Source organism: Vespula pensylvanica, chromosome 21 (assembly GCF_014466175.1).
Source record: "Vespula pensylvanica isolate Volc-1 chromosome 21, ASM1446617v1, whole genome shotgun sequence".
Taxonomy (NCBI): domain Eukaryota; kingdom Metazoa; phylum Arthropoda; class Insecta; order Hymenoptera; family Vespidae; genus Vespula; species Vespula pensylvanica.
In genome coordinates this window covers 2,116,127-2,137,875 of record NC_057705.1, presented here as the reverse complement: position 1 = coordinate 2,137,875, position 21,749 = coordinate 2,116,127, and the positions used below count along the sequence as shown (strand labels likewise).

Below are 21,749 nucleotides of genomic sequence, written 5' to 3'. Positions count from 1 at the left end.
GAGAGAGAGAGAGAGAGAGAGAGAGAGAGAGAGAGAGAGAGAGAGAGAGGTCTTCTACGTTTGTTTGCGTATCGATACATCAAGCAGAGTTATCGAAAAGATAATATCGATTCGGTTTAAGCACTTTTCGTATTGATATCTTATGGAGAAGTATTAGTATCGAAAATATCTACAGTATCTATGAGTAACTATTTAAAATTTCAATATTTGTCATCATCGATTACTTTGTTTATCGAATCAATCGAATATCATTGAATCGATTAAATCGATCCAATAGATTAGTAGTAGAAGTACGAAGAAACGATCTTCATTACTTGACGCTTACGTGGCTTCTGAGTTGCAGAGATTTTTATTTTACAACGAGGTGCACGAGTTGATGGCTAGTAAAGTTAAATAGCGAAGGGTGGCGACGACGAAGGGAGAGATGGGGTTCGAGGGGTGGGTAACGGATTGATCGACGATAAAAAGACAATGTAGCTCGCGACAGAGAAAAAGTTGTGTACCACTGCTCCTCACTATCATCCCCATCCCTAATATAACGTATCCTCTTTGATTTTCTCTTTCTATCTCTTGAAAAAGAAAGACGATTTCATAAAAATAAAATGAAATATAAAAAAGAAAAAAAAGAAAGAAAGAAAGAAAAAAAAAATAAAAATATAAAAAATGATCGAGAGAAAAGAGAGTTTCGTTCCGAAACTCAAACGAAAGGATACCGAAAGATTAGTGTTGTAAATCACTGGACTGTGGTAGTATTACGATCGATATCTCGATCGATGATGTCCCAGGTGGTACATTTTCATGCCTATCGGAAAGCAATGAATCTCGGTATAGTGCTTCGGACCAGCCAGAACAATGTGCCATTGGTTGGCATGCGTGAAAACGTGCCACGCGACGAAAAAGGTTGTCGTTAGAGAAGAAACGATATCGATGTCCAAAAGGATATGGGGGATAGATAAAAGTGAAGAGGGAGAAGGAAAGGAGTGAAGAGGGAATTGGAAAGGGATGGGAGAAAGGTATGAAGAGTAAAGACACATCAATTCTATTTTATCTTACCACCAGAGAAGGTTATCGCTAGCGTCATCAGCCACGAAGTCTTACGAAAGTATTCTTCTATGTTCGAGATATCGAGAAATCTTAAACTCTAGTGAACTTTAAGGATGACGACGACAACGACGACGACGGGCATCGCGAAAATTTTACTCTAGAGTTTTAGGGATATTACTGGTTCGAGCTACTTTCTTTTTTAACAAACTTTTTATAACTCGATCTAAAGACTTCTCGTTTTTTCTCTTCTTTGCTTTTCTTTTCTTTTCTTTTCTTTTCTTCTTCTTCTTTTTTCTTTTTACATTCCTTTTTAATCGCGTATGTTTCCTTTTTTCTGTTTCTTTGTTTTTGGAAATATTTCTGTTTTTCGTTCTTTTTTGTTCCTTTTCTTTTTCTTGATTGCCAACGTATCGCGATCTAGTTTCATAACTCTTCGTAGATGAAAAATGAAGGGAAATTTATCGTCATACTTTTTACATTAGACCCTTTTTTTTGTTTCCTTTTTTTTTTTGTCTTTGTACTCTTATTAGAAAGTATAATTTTTTTTTCGCTCTTATTAGAAAATATACTTTTAGTCTTCGTAAGTACATTTTTGTTATTTTTTTTCTGTCTTTCTTCTTCTTTTTTCTTTTTTTTTTATTAAAGTTGATATAAATCTATGTAATCATCTAATCCCTTCCACAATTTTTTGCAGATAGTAGATACACGAGAATTCATTATAAAACTTTTTACATTATACTCTATTCTTATTAAGAAGTATACATTTAGTCTTGAAAATGTTACAGAAGAAATTTTTTCAAAAATATTCCCTTTAATAAAGTCGATGTAAATCGATGTAATCATCTAATGTCTTTCAAAATTTTTTCTTTTTTCTAAATAAAAAATAAAGAATTCGTTATGAATAATTGTTACGTTAAACTTTACTCATATTAAAAAGTACTTGTTATACTTTTATTCTATACAAGTTATTATAAAAGAAACAAAGAATGTTAAAAATATTTTGTTTAATAATAATAATAATAATAAGTTTACAGAATAAAGTTTATAGAATTGTTTATAGGAAAAAATAAATAGTAATCGCAATCAACGATCTCCGATTAAAATATTTTTTTCGTTAATCCTATAATCACATCTGTCTAACGTAAACTGTCTTTCGTAAAAATACACGAAAAAAAAAAAAATAAAAAATAAAAAATAAAAAATAAAAAATATATCTATGTAATAATTTAACGAATGTTAAATTCGCAAATCGAAATGTCACTGCATTTGTGTCATTTAACATGCATAGAATTTTTCAATAGGAATCAGATGAAGAGAGATGCAGAGGTACATGTTACTATTATTTTTCATGTCACATTTCGTAGAATTCAAGAGCAATAAGAAATGTAAAGGATACATAATACGAATTCCATTTTATCATTTTACCTGGAAAAACACGAATTTTAACGTGAATAGTATTAACTATCGAACTAAGCAGCTCGTCCTTACGAACGAATTCACGTTGAAAAATACGAATGGATTTCTTTTGGCTAGCAGAGAATGAAAACAAGCCGTAAACCATTCTCTTCTCGTCACTCGAATAAATTCTTTCTTTTACGTCAGAACTTTTCTAATGCATTTTTTTCCCATTTTGCAATTATTTGCGATACAATTTCTACTTTTTAATTATTTTTTACTTTTTATTAAATTTGTTCTTTTCTCTTTTTGTTTCTTTCTCGTTCTCAATCTCTCTCTCTCTCTCTCTCTCTCTCTCTCTCTCTCTCTTTCTCTTTCTACCTCTCTCGAATGCTATAAGTTCTATTAAAGTTTTAACCCACTATAAAGTCTTGTAACTTTGAAATCACGTACTGAAGTATATATATATATACACATAATATACATACATATATATGTATATTTATAATATAGATATATGTATTTATATATATACTACAAAATATATATATATATATATATATATATAATATAGATATATCATTCAAATTGATTATTTCAAAATCAATTTTGTTTTTCTACATTCAAAGATTCCTACATCTAGAAATCTTCCATAAAAAAAAAAAGAAATCTATATCTTCTTATAATAGTAGCGTATTCTACGCTGAATGGGAATTGGAGTGGGAGAGAGAAACGAGAGAAAAACAAATAATTTTCTTCTGAAATATTGTGTCGTTTCGAGCTCGAAAAAAATGTAAGATTATAGAAGATTAAGAAAAGCAATCTAAATAAAAAGATTTGGTTCGTTGACTTCGTAAAAATGTTGAAGTATTTTATCGATGTGATTGCTCTGTAAAGGATATCCTTGCTGACATTGATAGATCAATCTTTGGATCAATCAGAAACGTCGTTCATCATTCTTATTTTTTTTTTTAGATATATTGACGAAAGATTTTCTCGATATATATTAGATAACATGATCACGAAATTTGTTGTAATAAACCGGATCGATTAATTTAATTTGTTGATCGAGTACTGAACCAATTTTGCACAAAAATCTATCTGATCATCTGATATATTTCTTAATATTTTGTAAAGAAAAAAATTAAAAAGGCAGATTCATGAATATAATTTTTAAATTAAATATTAATCATATCAAGAAGTATATTTTTAATTATTCAATATATTTATAAATATATTGATCCTCTCGTAATATTTAACGCGTCAATATTATCGACATTTAATTCATTCACAATTAAATTTATTTTTCTTTTTTTTTTTTTTCTAGTATTTCAGATAAATGATTTAAATGAAAAAAATGTTTGAAACAGTTCGAACAAATGAAAAAACGATGATATAAAATATAAAACTACCTAGATTTTAAGAACCAATTAATATTCGTATCGTGAACGTCGATAGATTCGTCATATAAGGTATGGAATGATAATTCTTGGGAAGGGAAGTTAGAAAACTACGTGTTGAGAATAGACAAATGAAATAGTCAAACCGACTTTAAAAAATACTTATTTTCTAATAAAATTTCGATCTCGATTAGCAGAAAAAATGACTTTTTTTTTGAAACTACTTGTCGAACGTTTCATACGTCGACAGTATAAGTATACAGCACGAAGCAAAAAATTCCTAAACGATTTTAAAAATCAATTACCCTTTTTTCAAACTTTGAAAAATTGATTGCTTTTTATTTTGTTTTATTTCATTTTTTCTTTTTAAATTTATACTGCCAAACCATATAAACCTAGGAATTTTTTTATAATCTGAATCAAAAAATTAGAAAAAAAAAAAAAAACTTAATTCGTTTGAAAATTTCTAAAAGAAAGAAAAAAGAAAAAATTTCTAAAAAAAAAAAAAGAAAAGAAAATTTGTACAAATATTGATTCGTAAAAATCACCAAGAAACTTTCGGCTCACTGCATATAAAATCGAAGTAATAACAACGTCGTCCCATATTCGATCGAATTACTCTCTCAATTTTTGTTGTTCTATTGTCGCGATAGAAAAGTTTACGACATCGCCGGAAATGGAAACGATTCATATTGTGAATTATTCAAAAAATCAATCTATCGAGAACAAACGTTGCTCAATCACAAAAGAGAAAAGGGAATGAGTGTGCGTGAGGAGAAGGGGGTGAGAGTTGTATCTAGCTATATATATTCCTGTAGGATACAATTTGTCGATATACAATATTCGTAAAATGCAGTTCCAAAGAAATAACCTATGTGATTTTTATGCGTTCATGTTGAAAAATAATAATCCGATTTACAATAAAAAAAAAAAAAAAAAAAAAGAAAAAAGAAAGAAAAATAGAAAAAAAAGAAACGAAACCAAAAAAAAAAAAAAAAAGAGAATTGGTCCGAAGGAACAAATCAAATAAATCGTGTATCGATATTCATCCATAAAACGAACAGTTTAAATATTTATAATCCGGACAAACGATTTTATTGAAGGGAAAATCTTGAAAACGTTTCCTACTTTTATTTTTTTATTTTTATTTTTTTTCTCTTCTATAGGAATATGATCATGTAAACGGTGATCCCTATTGATTTCAAATATATGTGATTAACTCGATCAAAGCTCTCATTCGGTTTACGTGTCGTTTAGGAGTAACACTAGTGGAAAATTTATCGAGTGGAATATTGAAACACGTGTATATAACTTAACATCAAATAACGACGTTTACAGTCTTGTTCAAACATTCAAAATCAATAAGCATGTGTATAAGTGTTTTAAGTATCTAATTTATTACAAGAAAAAAGAAAGAAAGAAAAAAATAAATGAAATTGTAGAATAAATTTGTAGAATAGTTCGCATCTTCGAATAAAAAGTTAATCAAATATAAGAGCCATCACGATACCGACTATATGATCATTTTCTAACCACAGAATGATGTTCCTATCGTTTCCTATTAAATGCATTTCGTTGTTGCAACACGCTCGAATACGTCAATGCATCGAACGCAACAAGGACCAATTCCGATAGCTCAGACAAGTGTACATTTGAAATTCACACTTCATTAAACGATTTCATGCTCGTTACTCTTTTCTTATGTGGTACGTGTATGTGTATTTTTTTTTTCTTTTTTTTTTTTTCGCTTAAACGACATTCTAAAATGGAATTTTTCCTTTTATCGTACGTAATACTTAATTAATAATTGTATCTTTTGTCGTATCGAATTTTACGAAAAGAATTTTAATTGAAAATTTAACGCGTACGTACATCGTTTCAAGAAATTATTTTTCTTTTTCTTTTCTTTTCTTTTTCTTTTTTTTTTTTTTAATTATTATGCAAAATTCGAAAAGGTTAAATCGATCGTTGCAATTATAATTGATTTAAAAGAATTTTTTCTTCATAGCAGTTATCAAGTCTTTTCATTTTCTCGAATTTATCTTCAATTTTGATACGACCTGATAGCAGTCCGTTATTTATATAAGAGAACAACAACGTAAGTAAGCATTAATGTTCGTGAAAGAAAATTTACGATCTACGTGAAGAAGATATCTTGCGTGTTCTACTTAAATAAGAGAATCGTATTATCGATAATGGAACATCAAAAAACTCGAAATAAATTGATTCATATAACATTTGTTCGATGAACTGTTTCTTTCATTCTTTCTTCCTTTTTTTTTTTTTTTTTGAGGAAACAAAAAAATATTAATATTCACGAATGAGAATTTAAGATTACAAAAAACACGATAAATAACATTTTACATAAAAAAAAAAAAAAATAAATAATAAATAAGTAAGTAAATCAATATTTTCACAGCATATCAATATTTTCTAATATACAAATTTGATTTGAAAATCTTTCCTCTTGTATTTTTTATTTATTTATTTATTTATTTATTTTTTTTCATTGCAGAAAAAATAAATACGTAAAGTTTAGATGAACTTCCCAACGAATAAAAATGTAAACGAGTATTCATGTTAATGGGGGAAAAATAAATTAAAAATTAAAAATTAAAAAAAAAAAAAGTTGATCGAATTATGATCGTTTTATCAATGAATGAATATCAGAGATATTAAAGTAAATCGATTTTTCTTAACATTTAGATGATAATATTAAGGTGATTTGATTCGTTCAAACTTTCTAAAGACATATAATACGTTTAAATTTCGTAAAAGAAAATTTACAATCAATCAGAAATGCGATCCATTTGTTGTAAATCCTTCTTTAAGAAGAGAATCGTATTATCCATAATTGAAGATCGGAAATATCGATATAAATCGATTTTTCTCTAACATTTGAGATTGATTCGAAAAATGCCTTCTCTATTTCTCGACCAAAAAGAAGATTTAAGAAGATTTCACGAAAAAGAAAATTTATTATCGATCTCTTAAAGCGAACTCTTTTTTATAAATCATTCTTAAATAAAAGTATCGTCTTACCGATAATTGAATATCGAAAACATTGAGACAGATCGATCCCTTTTAACATTTAATATTAATTCAAAAAAGTCTCTTTCTCTTTCTCTCGACCAAATGGACAAATATGTCAAGGTTTCACGAAAGAAAATTTATGATCAATCGAAAAGTGATTTCTTCCTTGTAAATCCTTCTTAAATAAAAGAATCATTTTATCCAATAAATCTGAATATCCGAAAGCATTGAGACAGATAGAAACATTCTTTTCTTTTTCTTTCAACCGAAAAAATAAAGAAACAAAAGATTTCACAAACGAAACTTTACCCTGCGAAAATATACTGAAATAAAGTTTATGTAATCAAAATTAAAAAGAGAAAAAAAATTATATATATATATATATATATATATATATATATATATAAAAAGAGAAGAAAAAAACCATAAACATTATTAGATATTTTCTTAAACAAGGATAGATCATTGAATCGTCATTGAAAATTTTATATCAGAAACCGAATAAAGTCGAAGCGAATAAAATCGATTTATTTCAATACTCGAAATTCGAAAGACGTTCCTTTTTCCTCTCTCTCTTTCTCTTTGGAAAAAGAAAAAAAAAAAAGAAGAAGAAGAAAAAGAAATAAGGAAAAAAAAAAAAGGAAAAATATGTACGTGAAATTTCGGCTGGGAATCTTTAGGGAAATCGATTTTGATCATATTGATCGATCGATTTTGATCGTATTTCCGGTACTGTCATGATATCTATGTCGTGTCATCGTTAAGAGAGTTATCGTAGAGTGAGAGAGTATGGGGGTTGGTGGAAAGCGATGACGTTAGTGTTGGAGGCAGTCAAGGGATGCTGTGGCAAAGAGCGAGGAAGCAAGGAACCAAGCAAGCAAGCAAGTGAACGAACGAACGAACGAACGAGAGAGAGAGAGAGAGAGAGAGGGAGAGAGAGAGAGAGAGAAAGAGAAGAGAGTGAGAGAGAAAGAAAGAAAGAGCATGTGTATAAGAGAGAGAGAGAGAAAGAGAGATGAAGAGAGAAAGAGATAAAGAGAGAGAGAAAGAGAGAGAAATATATACATATATATATCGAGAGAAAGAGAGAGCGTGCGTGAGAGAGAGAGAGAGAGAGAGAGAGAGAGAAAGGGCGGGACAGAGGGTGATGAGGGTGGAGGGCGGTGGACCAGGAGCAGGAGGGAGAGACTCGGCTTCGAATCAGGGGGTTGCTTTCAGAGGACTACGCAGTGCTCTCTCGTCTCGCGAGCCGAGAGAACGAGAGGACGAGAGAGGATCGTTGGTCGCGTCGAATTGCATCGCTATGCTTCGCATCGCATCGCAACGTATCGTATGATATCGTATCGTATCGTATCGTATCGTATCGTATCGTAACGTATCGTATCGCGTCGTATCGTATCGTATCGCAGTCGGAAAGAGTTGGGCTACAAACTGACCAGCCGCGAAACCCTTTTGATAGATCTCACTACCCTTCGAAGAATTTAACCCTTAGCAACCTCCCTTTCCATTCTCTTTGCTCTTCACCCTTGATATATATATATATATATATATATACACATATATACATATATATATATACACACGTCATCTATCACTAACCCTTTTTACCCGCCAAAAACGTTTTATCCGGAAGTAAGCTGATCATCTTCCTTGTTATTTGTCTTTTTTCTTTCTCTCTCTCTCTCTCTCTCTCTTTCTCTTTCTTGTTCTTTCTTTCTTTCTCTATCTCTATCTCTATCTCTATCTGAAGTTCTATCTCCATCTGTTTTTCTCAACAACGACGACGACAACGTCTCTCTCAACGTACACTCTCCTATGACACACCCCCTCGAGTACTCTGAACGTGACGATCTCGAGGGATGAAGCCTCGACCGCTGATTAACACGTCTGGATTTAGAGATCGCTCGATGGGAATAAGTTAACGCTTACGGAAAGCCCACGGCGAGGTCTTTGAGGTATTTCTTTAATCCCGCAACAACATCTTTCTTTCAACTTTCTTTTTCTTTCTTCATTTTCTCATTCCTTTTCCTTTTCTTTTCTTTTTTTTCTATTTCTTTTTTCTTCGTTCTTACGACCTTGCACTATCATCTTTTCTCTTCAAATTCACTTTAGTTCTCATCTCTTTTTTTCATTTTATTATATATATATATATATATATATATATATATATATATATTTACACACACACATACAAACACACACATTTTTTTCCTCGATCTTATTCGTTAATTGTTAGTTGTAATATAACACTAAGAACGTTATGTACATCTCGAATGCAGGGAAAGGGGGAAATATATACCATATACAAAACTAAATAATACAGAGTTTGTTTTCGCGATCCGTAATTTTACGCTCCATCAGTCCAAAACGTATTTATCCTTCGCCGACGGTCGTACCTTGAAAGAACTTCCATTCAGGGATGGGAAAAGATTTTTCTCGATACGATGTGTTGATATCCTCTTTTCGAATCTGCGTTCACACGTTTAGTGAATTCGATTGGAATGCATCGAGATATATCTACCGTAGACGTGAGATATATGACTTTTTTTTTTTTCTTCTTTTTGTTGCACGGACTTGAATCTTTCAGATTACTTCTTTCCCGTTTGGGATTTGACCACTCATCCCGATGACTCCCGAAGTGTGACTTTAAAACTTTTGGTGATAAATACGAATGGAATAATCGAACAGGAAATAATATAAATGATCTAGATATTCGTATACCTCATATATATATATATAATAATAAAAAAAAAAATATATATATATATATGTGATTTGAGACAGTGAGAAAAGTGATTCGGGATTTCGAAAATCTCTTTAAACACAGACGTCTATGATACTAACGTAAGACGAAATATAATCGTCTATCCCGACTAAATTCGAAACAAGAATGGAAGAAGAGAAAACGGTTGGATCTATTTATACCAAAGGCCAGAGAGTTGCGATTGGTGGCTGACGTTGTGCTTCGAGGATCTGATTGGTTCGTTCGGTTTCACAGTATGTACCTGCGTATATGAGTCGTTTATTATACAAGTAACTTATATCTTGGATTATAAATCGTAAGTGCAAATAATAATGTCGGTGTAAATCGTTTTAATTAAAGATTACTTTCTTTCTTTCTTTCTTTTCTTTCCTTTTTACATCGATACATACTTTACATAAATATATATATATATATATATATATATATATATATTCATATAAATAAAGCAAATCGATTCGTTTGTAACACACCTTCGTCGAGTGTTCGTTTTATCGGGCTAATTTCTCGCGAGTTATTGAAACGTTTGAAATTTTAATGTTTCGTTTCGATCGAATAAGATAAATGTTAATTGCTTAATTACTCAACGTTACTCAATTACTATTCCGTTTCTATACACGTTTATGCTGTGTGCATTCAGTTTACGTTCTCGCATACGACACAGCCACAACTTTCCTCTACGCTTCACCTCGTTACGTCATTGGCATAACCACCCTCTCTCACGTACACCAACCACCCAACCACCCCACTCATCCTACCTACTGCCACCTATCTAGCTAGCCTCTTCCTTCCCATCCCCTTTGCGTAAAACCGCATAAATAATTTAATCCCATTTGTCCGCGCACAAACGCATCCCCCGTGTCACTGTAATAATATCCGACAATAGCTGTAATCTTTCTTTATCGCGATATGCAACCAAAGTCTAATGTCAATTTTTAAGTACTTTTGATATTTTAAAGAGATTTTTATATCTACTTCTATTTCTCTGTACGTGCGCGAGTATGTGTCTCTTTCTTTTTGATGTCTCTTTCTGAAAGAATATATCTTTCGATTAAATAAAGATAAAGATAAATTTATAAACTTTAATCTCGAAAGATTATATATGGATCAAGAAGTTTTTCATGTTTACATTTCCATTGATTATCTACTCGGGCTACGAGAAAATCCCTTTTTAATGGATTATCCAATAAGCAATGTCAGTATTTTATGGTAAAAATTAATACTGAACATCTACTAGATTCTTAATTTATTATGCACATTATTATTGGTATATGGTTTTCATTGTCGGTAATATATATATATATATATATCTTTTTTAGTGTTATTCAATTTGAACTCGATAGAAAGAACTCAATAGAAATTAATTATTTCGCGTGTAATTTTATTTACAAAAATTGCAGGTCTATATTTTAATTGTCAATATTCTTTTGCGAATCTTAATCCAATAATTATTAGTTACGAGATAATTGATTAATTATCAACAGGAATCCATTGAATTTTCTGATTTGAAATGAAATCTAAATCTATTTTATCTGAAGAAGAAGAAGAAAAAAAAAGAAAAGAAAAATATGTTGAAGATATTTACAACGTGTTGTTTATTTAAATATAAGATGTGCATAGTAAAAATTTCAATATTATTTATTAATCAACTAAATACTTAATTCGCATGTCTTTCGAGTCGACTTTCAATGAAAAACACAAGTTTTTAATTAACTCTAACATAGTTTCATATTTAATTAAAAATATGACGTTAAATAAATAAATAAAAAAGAAAAACAACGAAAGAGGAAGAACGGAACAAACGAAGGACAAAAAAAAATCATTTTTTTTTATGAAATAAAAATTTGTTCACATACATATATATGTATATATACACAACACGCAAATATACTTTAAATTCTGACAAATTGAACAGCTATAAGAGTTATCATAAATAATGTATCAAATCTAAAAGCAATGTATAATGTGTTAATAATAATGTTAGGCTGAACGTAAAGCCTCTAACAAGTATATATTCCTAACACCAAAGAGAACACATAGAGACAATGATGGAGCATGAGCATAATGTACTTACATAACGTAACAAGGACTCATCCAACAGTGAGATGATCCTTTTGGTATCTAATGACCAGTTACTTTGAAGGAAGTTTATACACGGTAGACGTTTCAACCCCTTTTTGCTTTAACTTCTAACTTTACCTTTACCTTTCTCTCTCTCTCTCTCTCTCTCTCTCTCTCTCTCTCTCTCTCTCTCTCTCTCTCTCCCTCTCCTCCTCCTCCTCCTCTATTTCTATCTCTCTCTCTCTATCTTTTTCTCTAATAAAACGAAGCGATTATCTTTTCTCACTCTTCTTTATTGTCTTTCGTAAGAAAGAGAAACGACTTGTGGGAATGAACGGTTCGCTTATTTTAAAGAATAAAAATGTTAGGTGTCGTTGGTTTTATTCGATGAAAAATTTCTTGAACGAAATAGTAAATGTGTTTGTGTGTATGTCTATATATATATATATATATATATATATATATATATATATATATACATATACATATTTCGTAACATTATAATGATATTGAAGTCGTCGAGTGTTCTCGGTTATTTGAAAATTCACACGATCTTATAAAGAAATTATATAGGGAGATGGCATAAACGTGAACTAGAGCGTAGAAAGGATTTTGCTTCGGGCGTGACAAGGTCTTAAGTTAATATTTATTGGTGTCGACAACAAAGATACCTCTTCTCTGTGCATTATAACGATAGTTTATAATGATAACGATTAAATGTTATTACAACGAGATGTTAATTAACAAAACGATGCTAAATCTTTGATAATTATGAAGTATGATATTTTTCAATTAGCTAATCATTACATTTTATTATTAATCTCTGTCTCATGAAATAATAGTAACTTTAGATTACTCTGTATTTCGACGTTGAGAGATTTGATTAAAAATAGCTTTTTTCTTTTTTATAACAATATAGTATCCGATTGATCAACGTTAATCTTTATAATAATTTCGTATAAAAATAATTTCGAATAAAATCGATGTAATGTACGAGCTCGTTAAAAGGAATTACACATTATATCGGATTGCAATCGGATTTGGATCAAAGCCGAGAAAGGTTTACTAAGGTTTAGATTAGATCAAGGATAAACGTCTTTTCGTGTATTGCCAAACTCGAACTGTCTGATTTTAGTTGATTCATCATTGGTGTGTGTATATATTTGTTAATGTATGAGTGGGATGACGGTATCTGCACGTATAGTATTTTATGTTTATGTATGTACACTCTTGTCAGTGTCCTGGTTACAACGATCACCTGCCGATACGCTGCGAGATGTTTCCCAAACCACAGCTGTAATTTCCGTGGAACTCGTGCTGCTTCCTTCGAAACTACTATAGAAGGAGAAGCCACTACGGTGACTTCCATCAGCAACGAGTTTGTCTTTGCCGCAACGGACAACTGTCTCCAACTTCATCAACCATTTTCACTTATTATCCTTCTCATTTCCACTCCTCTCTGTCTCTCTCTCTCTCTCTCTCTCTCTCTCTTTGTCTCGCTCGCTCGCTTACTCGCTTTCTCTTTTTATTTTGTAATCTTTAATTACAATATAATTCCAATCTTATAAAAATTTCTTGACTAACGATTATTATTTTTTCTATAGAAGTTCGAATAAATTGTATATCATTATTAAGATCCATTTCAAAATGTGTGGATTATGATTTTCTTTTTCTTTTCTTTTCTTTTTTATCACCTCGATAATAGAACAGACAATTGTTACAGTTTGAAAATTTGTATACTACTTGTTAATAATTTGTTTTTCTTGTAGGAATAATAAAAGAACATTTTCTGCTTTTGTTATTACGAGTTTGAGTATAAATTAGAGAATTGCTATAGTTTGCTGGATATTTTGCGAACAAAATAGTCAAGAAATTTCTTAGAAAATAGAGAAATTTCTGTTATTGTTACTAGTTTCAGAATGGAGAGATTGCTATAGTTTGCTTGATATTTCGGAACTAAATACCAAGAAATTTCTTGGAAAATAGAGAAATTTCTGTTCTTGTTATCAGCTTCAAAATGGAATAGTTGAGGATTGCTATAGCTTGCTTGAAATTTAATGACTAAATACCACTAAATTCCTTTCGAAAATAGAGAAATTTGTGTGCTTATTATTAACTCCAGGATAGAGGAGGAGATTGTTATAACTTGCTCGAAATTTGGTGACTAAATACCGACAAATTTCATCGAAAATAGAGACATTTCAGTTCTCATTATCGGTCTAGAATTAGAATAGGAATAATTTATGTTGTGGGTTGCAAGAAAATTGAAGATTAATTGCGAACAAATTTGTTATCCTTTTTACGAACTGAAGAATAATACAACGGATGATCCCAACGATTTCTTGGAAATTGACAAAATTGAATCAACCAATTTGTGTACAAAAAATAAAATAAAAAAAAAAAAAAAGAGAGAGAGAGAGAAACTTTCGTTCCGGTTGTTATCGACTCGAATGAACTTTTGTTACGTTTTTCTGTTCCTTGTTATTTTTTTTTTCTTTTTTTCTCGAAATTCGTACACTAAATACGCTCCAAATTTTTTTTTTAGAAATAGATCAACTTTTCATTCATAAGTAATCAGCTTAACTAGCTGTCATTTGTCAAAATACTAAATTGCAATATTATGATTGTTAATGAGGCATGCAAGGATTATAATCAATCGCTCGTGTTATCGAAAGCATTTGCTATTTCCATACTTGATCGAGCCCTTGTGTACATGAAACCTTCATCCACATGGGATTAATAATCATGGGATTGGTTACGCAGAGAATCAAACTAAATGACGATAACCAGATCACGCAATCTCGTGAAAATATAAATGTAATTATTCTTACTTAATTTTTTATAAACTTCGATATTATTTATAAACTCGTTTCGAAATTAAACGAAACTTCAGTTCATTTTTTTTCTCTCTTTTTTTCTATTTTTTACTAAGACCACTTTAGATTTTTATGAATTCCATATACGATGTGTTATCAAACATAGAGTGAGTCAAAAGTTTTTGGATGATTGTTAAAAAAACGTAGCTTTTTAAATTAATCTTGCTTTATTTTATTTATTTATTTATTTCTTTTTTTTTTTTTTTTGAAATTATAAGAGCACAAATCTAGAAACTTTTGACTCATCCAATATATTAATTTCACATATCAATTATTAATGTCAATAATTTTCTAATATTAATAATTACGTTATTATCAATAACATTAAATTAAATTTTGCTGATTAACTTTGTTATTACTGTTTATCGTTTAATGAAAATCGATTATATTTGGATTTTTCGAAAACTCGAAAAAGATTGAATTCTTTCGAACAAATTGTTAATTACGTTAGTTTATATATCGATTAAATCAAATTAGATCGATCAACTGCATCAATGCTAATCGATATGTTAAGACTTTGAAAAGATGAAAAAGATTGACATTTCTTAAAGAAATTATTAATTATATTAACATACTTTGATAAAATGAAAAAAGATCGAACTTTCTTAAAGAAATTATTAATTATGTTAGTTTCCGCATCGATGAGTTAAATCGAATTACATCAATCAAATTCCTTATTAGAAATCGATTATATTAAAATTCTTTGAGAAGTTGAAAAAATAAAGTTTTAAGAAATTATGTAGGCGTACGCGTCGATTTCGTTTTAAATTAAATTTACTTTCAATCGACTTCGACGTCGTTGTCGTTGTTTCTTGTGAAACGAAGCCGAGTAAACCTATTTTTTATGTTATAAATTTATTCAGAAATTGCAAGTATTTTATTCTAACGAGAAAATGGAACATCTCTCGTACCGGAGGTGCTTTAATCGCACGTAAATCATATACATATTTAGTCGAACGTGATGAACGACGTCGTATAATCTCGTTTACGTATCGTACAAATATGTACATACGTTGTCGCAATTTTGAACACATATACACATACACAATAAATGCAGAGGCGCGCGCGTAAAAGTACACATCGTAAAAAGATATCAACTTTTTTTTTAAATGTTAAAATGAGAAAAAGAAATTTTTGTCGTTCGGAAAAGAGAAAGAAACGAAAAGAAAAAGAAGAAAAAGAATGAAATATCCAACGAAAACTTAAAGTATCTACTAAAAATTATTCGTGACAAATAAAAGCTCGATAAAAAATAAAAGTATGTTGAAATTGTAGATTTATTACTGATTCGTCGGATAGTACTTCGTACTCTGTAAAATAAACGATTAAATGACTATACATCCGGGTATTATTTTAATCGAATATTTCTACCCGTCTTATTCGAGTATTTACAAGTGGAAGATATTAAAATTTTATGACTGTGTTCGAGACAGGATATCGTTCTACCGGGATATTGTCCTATCAGGATATTGCCCTTAATATATATATATATAAAAAAAAAAAAAAATACATATTTTAAAACGATAATAATTTTTATTTAACGTGAAATATAAAATACTTTCTATGGGGTTTGACATAATCATTATTAATAACGATTGTGATCGTTCTTGAGACCGTAAAATTATTCGTGTACGTATTACCTCGATTGGACGTTTTATTAATGAAAAACGTTTATTCAGAAAAATTATACTATCTTCAAACGATTCGTAGAGAAAAAGAAAAAGAAAAAACCTGTCATATTTAATAATAATAATCGTTTGATGCAAAAATGATAGAAGTTAAGAAAATTTATCATTGGATAATAAAAGAATGAAGTAAAAATTTTGTGGAATGTATAATATAATATCGAAGTATATTATATTAATTTAACGTAAACTATCGTAAAGTTAAGTCTTAAAATAATAATGTATTAATATTTAAGTATTAATATTATAATATAATATATTAATATTTAATAATTAATATTTATAATATATATATATATAATAATAATAATTTTGTTCTCTTTCACAAAAATCAAACTACATAATCATTTTATTAAATATTATTTCCACTTTAATGTAAATCATTTTTATATCGAACTATTCTATGAAAAAGGTTCTTAACTGTTCAGATATCTAACGAGGAACTAATGAACCTAGAGAGTTATACCACTCACTCCGGGAAACAGGATGAAGGTTAAACTTTCGAGACGTGGCGTTGAATCAAATTGGTATAAAAAAAAAAAAAAAAAAAAGAGAGAAAAAGAAAAAATGGAAAGGAGAAAGAAAAAACTAGGCTTACATCACTTTTGCATTAAACGACTCTATTATGATTAATGGTGATTGGTATATCACTGATAAAACGAACATCATGATAATTCATGATAACGCGTATAATATATAACTATGATTAGAAATCTGTCAGAATTACATTCTTTATTCTTGTTCCTTTTAATCATTTTGAGTATTCAAATATCCGGTGGGTCAAATAGAACTCTAATAATTTTCTATATCTCAAGATAAAATCCCGAGTACTAATATATCCGAATATCCGGAGTTCTCAGTAATTGCTCTAAACTGTATTTCATGTAATAAACACGATCATGATCGACCAACTTCGATGTGTCTATACGATATATATAGACACACACACACACGCAATTTTACGACAGCTTTGATGAAACATTCGATATCAGCGAATGTTTTATTATTAAGAAAATAATCCGTATAATTATTTTTTTTTTACGATTCATGTTTTTTTACGAGCAATATATATTATATATATTATTGTTTATAAATATGTATAATATTGTATTGGAATTTGAAGGCAATTTTAACGATCGTTGAAGAGAGAAAGTGAGAGAGAAAAGTTTTTCTTTCTCTGTCTTTTTTCTTTTATTAAAAGTTAAGTTAAATGGACGTAGAACGATTTCCATCCTTAATATCCGCGTAATTATCTTCGGAGATAGAGTTTGTGAAAAAAAGATAATTACGATCATCTTGTTATCTCGTAAATGGATAATACGTAGGTATACATGTCCTATCAAAAATTAAAAACGAAGAAAGTAATTCCGTTAGAAATAACATGGAACTTTAAAGATCATAAATTGAAAATATTTGTGTGTGTGTGTGTGTGTGTGTGTGTGTGTGTGTGTGTGTGTGTACATTCATAATGTTTCGTTGGAAAAATATATACAGAATAAAATATGTTAATGGCGTTCCAATAGATAGAAATGTTTTATGCTAATTAATTATAATATTGAATATTTTAATACAGATATGTACACAGTGATACATACTTACATACATGCATACATCAGTTAATAAAGCTTGTTATTTTAAAAATATCGATTATCCTTTTACGAGATTTTTTAAACTAATTTTTTCTTCAGATTAAAAAAAAAAAAAAAGATGATAAGTCTAAGATCGTTATCCAGTTTAATATAAAAAAAAAAAAGAAAAATAAAAGAAAAACTAAATAAAGAAATAAAAACGATGAAAAAGAGAAATAAATAATACGATGGAAACGTGACTGAACTAATAAAAGCACTGATTATTTACAGGAGGGAAGTTTTTCTTGAATACTTGATAAAATTAACTCCTGTCCATTAGACGTATCTATATACGTATTTCTCGAACACAGAGATACACTCGTACACAGACATACAAAACGCGAATGATTAAACTCAAAGTCATAGAGGGAGAGAACAAGAGAGAAATAGAGAGAGAAAGAAAGAGACAGAAAGAACTCGTGTGTCCGAGCACGTGTATTTGACGGATCTTGTACTTAATTAAAACTTTTATCTCTCACTGGGACCCCTACGTGCTATTTTCTACCAGCAATTTTGTTTCACTTTAATCGGATTCCCACTATGTATACACGTTTTCGACGATAAATTTCAAACTGTCCAAAAATATATTACACAAGCAAAATCCATAGGTACGTACACTCTCTTGCTATTGTCCATGTTCGTGTGAATATTAATAAATATATCGTTAATAATATTAAATTAATGAAAAATTAATAATAATAATAATAATAATAATAATAATAAAGAAAAAAAATTGCACACAATGCTTCAATTGATTTTAATCTCTACTTCTGCACCGACGAACAATAAGAGAGTTAGAAAAAAATAATACAAATTTTCCACATGAAATATTTTTTCTTCATTTCCGAAGTGAGAAGCATCGAGTGGATTTAAAGTTCTCGATTATGGCAATACTCGAAACACTCATGTCATAATAACTTTAGTTAAATAAAAACTACTTGTTCTCTCTATGTGTACATACGTATATTTATATACATATGTTGGATTTATACGCACAAGTGATTAAGTCAATCACCTCAAGTCCCATAAGATAGAGAACTCTCGCATAATGATATTAATTTATATTACATAATTAACACAATTTAATTTAATATCTCCTGTTTTAAATACACATACACACATACACACACACATATATATATCAAACTTTTCTTTCTATATTCGTAATGAAATAATCAAATTTGTATGGTACTATTTCTCTAATTTGAACATTCGCACGAAGAATTGTAAAATTAAAATATGATTTATTACGTATAATTGATTTATTTTAACAACAAAAACTTGCGTAAACCCCTATGGACACATTTGAAAGTTGTTAAATTCGTCATTGCATTTCTCTCTTTCTCTCTCTCTTAATCTGAAATCAAATTGACAAATAATATGTGTAACATATTATTCAACATAGATAACTAGAAAATTCTCCAATTCGATTTTATAGGAACTGAATAAGAGAGCTATATATATGTATATCGAACTATAATAATAAAATCTGACAGATGAGCTTTTTTGATTGGTTATATCATAGGGGAAAGGGTCGTTCGTTACCCTCTATATCTATATCTATATCTATATATATATATATATATATATATATATATATATATAGATAGATAACGAAATGAAAGACAATCGATAGCAATATGATTTCGAATAATAGGAAAAGAAAGAGATATCGAATTACGATCTAATGACATTTAAGGAAGACGAAAAGTAGAAAAGAAAAATGTCCTTTCGCTCAAGCATTTCTCCAGAAAACAGAAAGAAAAGGAAATGAGGCAGGATAGAGATAGAGATAGAAATAGAGATAGATAGAGAGAGAGAGAGAGAGAGAGAGAGAGAGAGAGAAAGAAAAAGAGAGAGAAAAGTAAATACGATCTGACAAATTACGTCCGCACACATAAGCGCCGCGTTTTAAACTTGGAACTCGGGCCGACGAAAGTACAATTTTCCACCACCCTTTTTTCCTCCGCCCCTTTTCTCCATTACTGTCGAGTACAGAAAGAACAGACCTCGCTACGTTTCAAAACTTTACACTTTGAGATAAGAAAGATCGAAATGCAAGGTCGTTTATCGTTCCAAGATCAATTCTATCGTTCTATTCATTTATCTATTTATTCGTCTATGCATTTCTTTTCTCGTACGTGAAAATTTAATTTTTGTTGAAAAGTGATATATATATATATATATATATATATATATATATATATATAAAGTAAGGAACGTATATCTCTCTATTTCTCTCTCTGTTTCTCTTTTCCGCACACGAAAATTTAATTTTTGTTGAAAAGTAATATAGGCATACAAAAAAGAATAAACAAAAAAAAAAAAAAAGAAGAAAGAAAAGAAAGGAAAACAAAATAAATAAAAATAAAAAATGGAAGAAATAGTTTAATTAATAGTGAACGTATATTAATTAAACTACCGAATAGTATCCACGTTTAAAAATTGTTCGTCTTAAAAGAGGAAGAAAAAAAAAATGATGCCGAGAGGCACAGTCGTGTACATTGTTCCAAAACTAATTTTATCTATCCTCCTTCTCTATCTATATTTCTATTTCTATTTTTTTTCCTTCTTTCTCTCTTTCTCATTCTTTCTTTCTGTTGTTCCCACGTGAAAATTTAATTTCTCCACGGCTTAGTAGTAGAATAGAATACAAAATAAAGAAATAAAAGAAGTAATAATCGTTAGGTAATCTGATCGTAAAGAAATTTTCATTTTGAAATAAGAAACATCGAAATGTAGTCCTTTATCGTTTCAACAATTTTCTCTCTCTCTCTCTCTCTCTCTCTCTCTCTCTCTCTCTCTTGTTCTCTCTATCTTTCTCTCTCTTACTCACACTAGAAAATTTAATTCTTTTCGAAATTAATACAGACGTGAAAACAAAAACAAAAAACAAAAATAAAAATAAAAATAAAGACAAAAGAAGTAATAAACCATATGATTCTAATTAAATTACGAAAGGGTATCGGAATACACAGAGATATCGCATATTCGGCGAAAATTCGAAATGGCACTTGGGAGCACTCCATCAAAGCTCGTGTCTAAAACGAGCGCGTTAAAGTGGGTTGAGGATCTCCATGATAACCGTTCTTTTTGCCAATAAAACGGTCACGGAAACGCTTTTATTTTGATGCCTTAGTGAGACGGTTGTTCGTAGATACGGAAATATATCTAAATTCGCGCTTCACGAGATACAATGTAGCTACGTATGTATAAAGAAGGAAACAAAGAGTAAGGAGAGAAAGAGACAGAGACAGACAGACAGACAGAGAGAGAGAGAAAGAGAGAGAGAGAGAGAGAGAAAGTGAATCCGAGAACTGTTCGAAGCTAGGATCAGACGAGTCCTTTTATTCCGTTTCCACGTTTCCGCGTTTCCAAGTGTTTTCCAACCTTTCTCTTCTCCCCTTATTCTCACGTCCCCTTGCTACCAACCACCCATTCACCCACCCATCCATCTATCCACCAACACTCAACCAACCACCCTCGTTCAACCTCTCTCCTTCATCTCTGAATCTCATTGTGTCCTTCACCAAACGATAATCCAAAAGCATTAAGTACTTTCGTGCGGTGCATAACGAAAAATATCGTGAAAAAGAAATATTTTCTTCGTATTTCCCGACGTTATTTTGAACTTAAAAGGAAAAAAGAAGAAGAAAGTAAAAAAAAGAAAGAAAGATTGACGAGTACGTCTTCAAAGTCTTCTAGATTTTTTTTTTCTTTTTTTTTTTAATGTATAAATATATATATATATATATATATATATATATATATATATTAAAGATCGTAATTCTCGTTCGACTTTTTATCATTTCTTTCATCCCTTGAATATTATCTTAGTATACTTATAAAACGACGATATCTAACGA

The 21,749-nt window shown here is 29.8% G+C and overlaps 2 protein-coding genes across 3 annotated transcripts in view; one reads left to right on the top strand and one right to left on the bottom strand.

Moving 5' to 3' along the window:
• LOC122636307 (midasin) overlaps positions 1-21,749 on the bottom strand; it is a 107,626-nt gene that overhangs the window by 32,035 nt on the left and 53,842 nt on the right. The gene's annotated exons all lie outside the window — the stretch shown is intronic.
• LOC122636311 overlaps positions 8,017-21,749 on the top strand; it is a 56,513-nt gene continuing 42,780 nt past the window's right edge. The window contains exons 1-2 of one of the 2 annotated variants that reach the window (XM_043827400.1): positions 8,017-8,827; positions 9,700-9,869. The gene's annotated coding sequence lies outside the window, so the exon portion shown is untranslated. The remainder of the gene's footprint in view (positions 8,828-9,699; positions 9,870-21,749) is intronic. The other variant, XM_043827399.1, reaches the window with a different exon arrangement.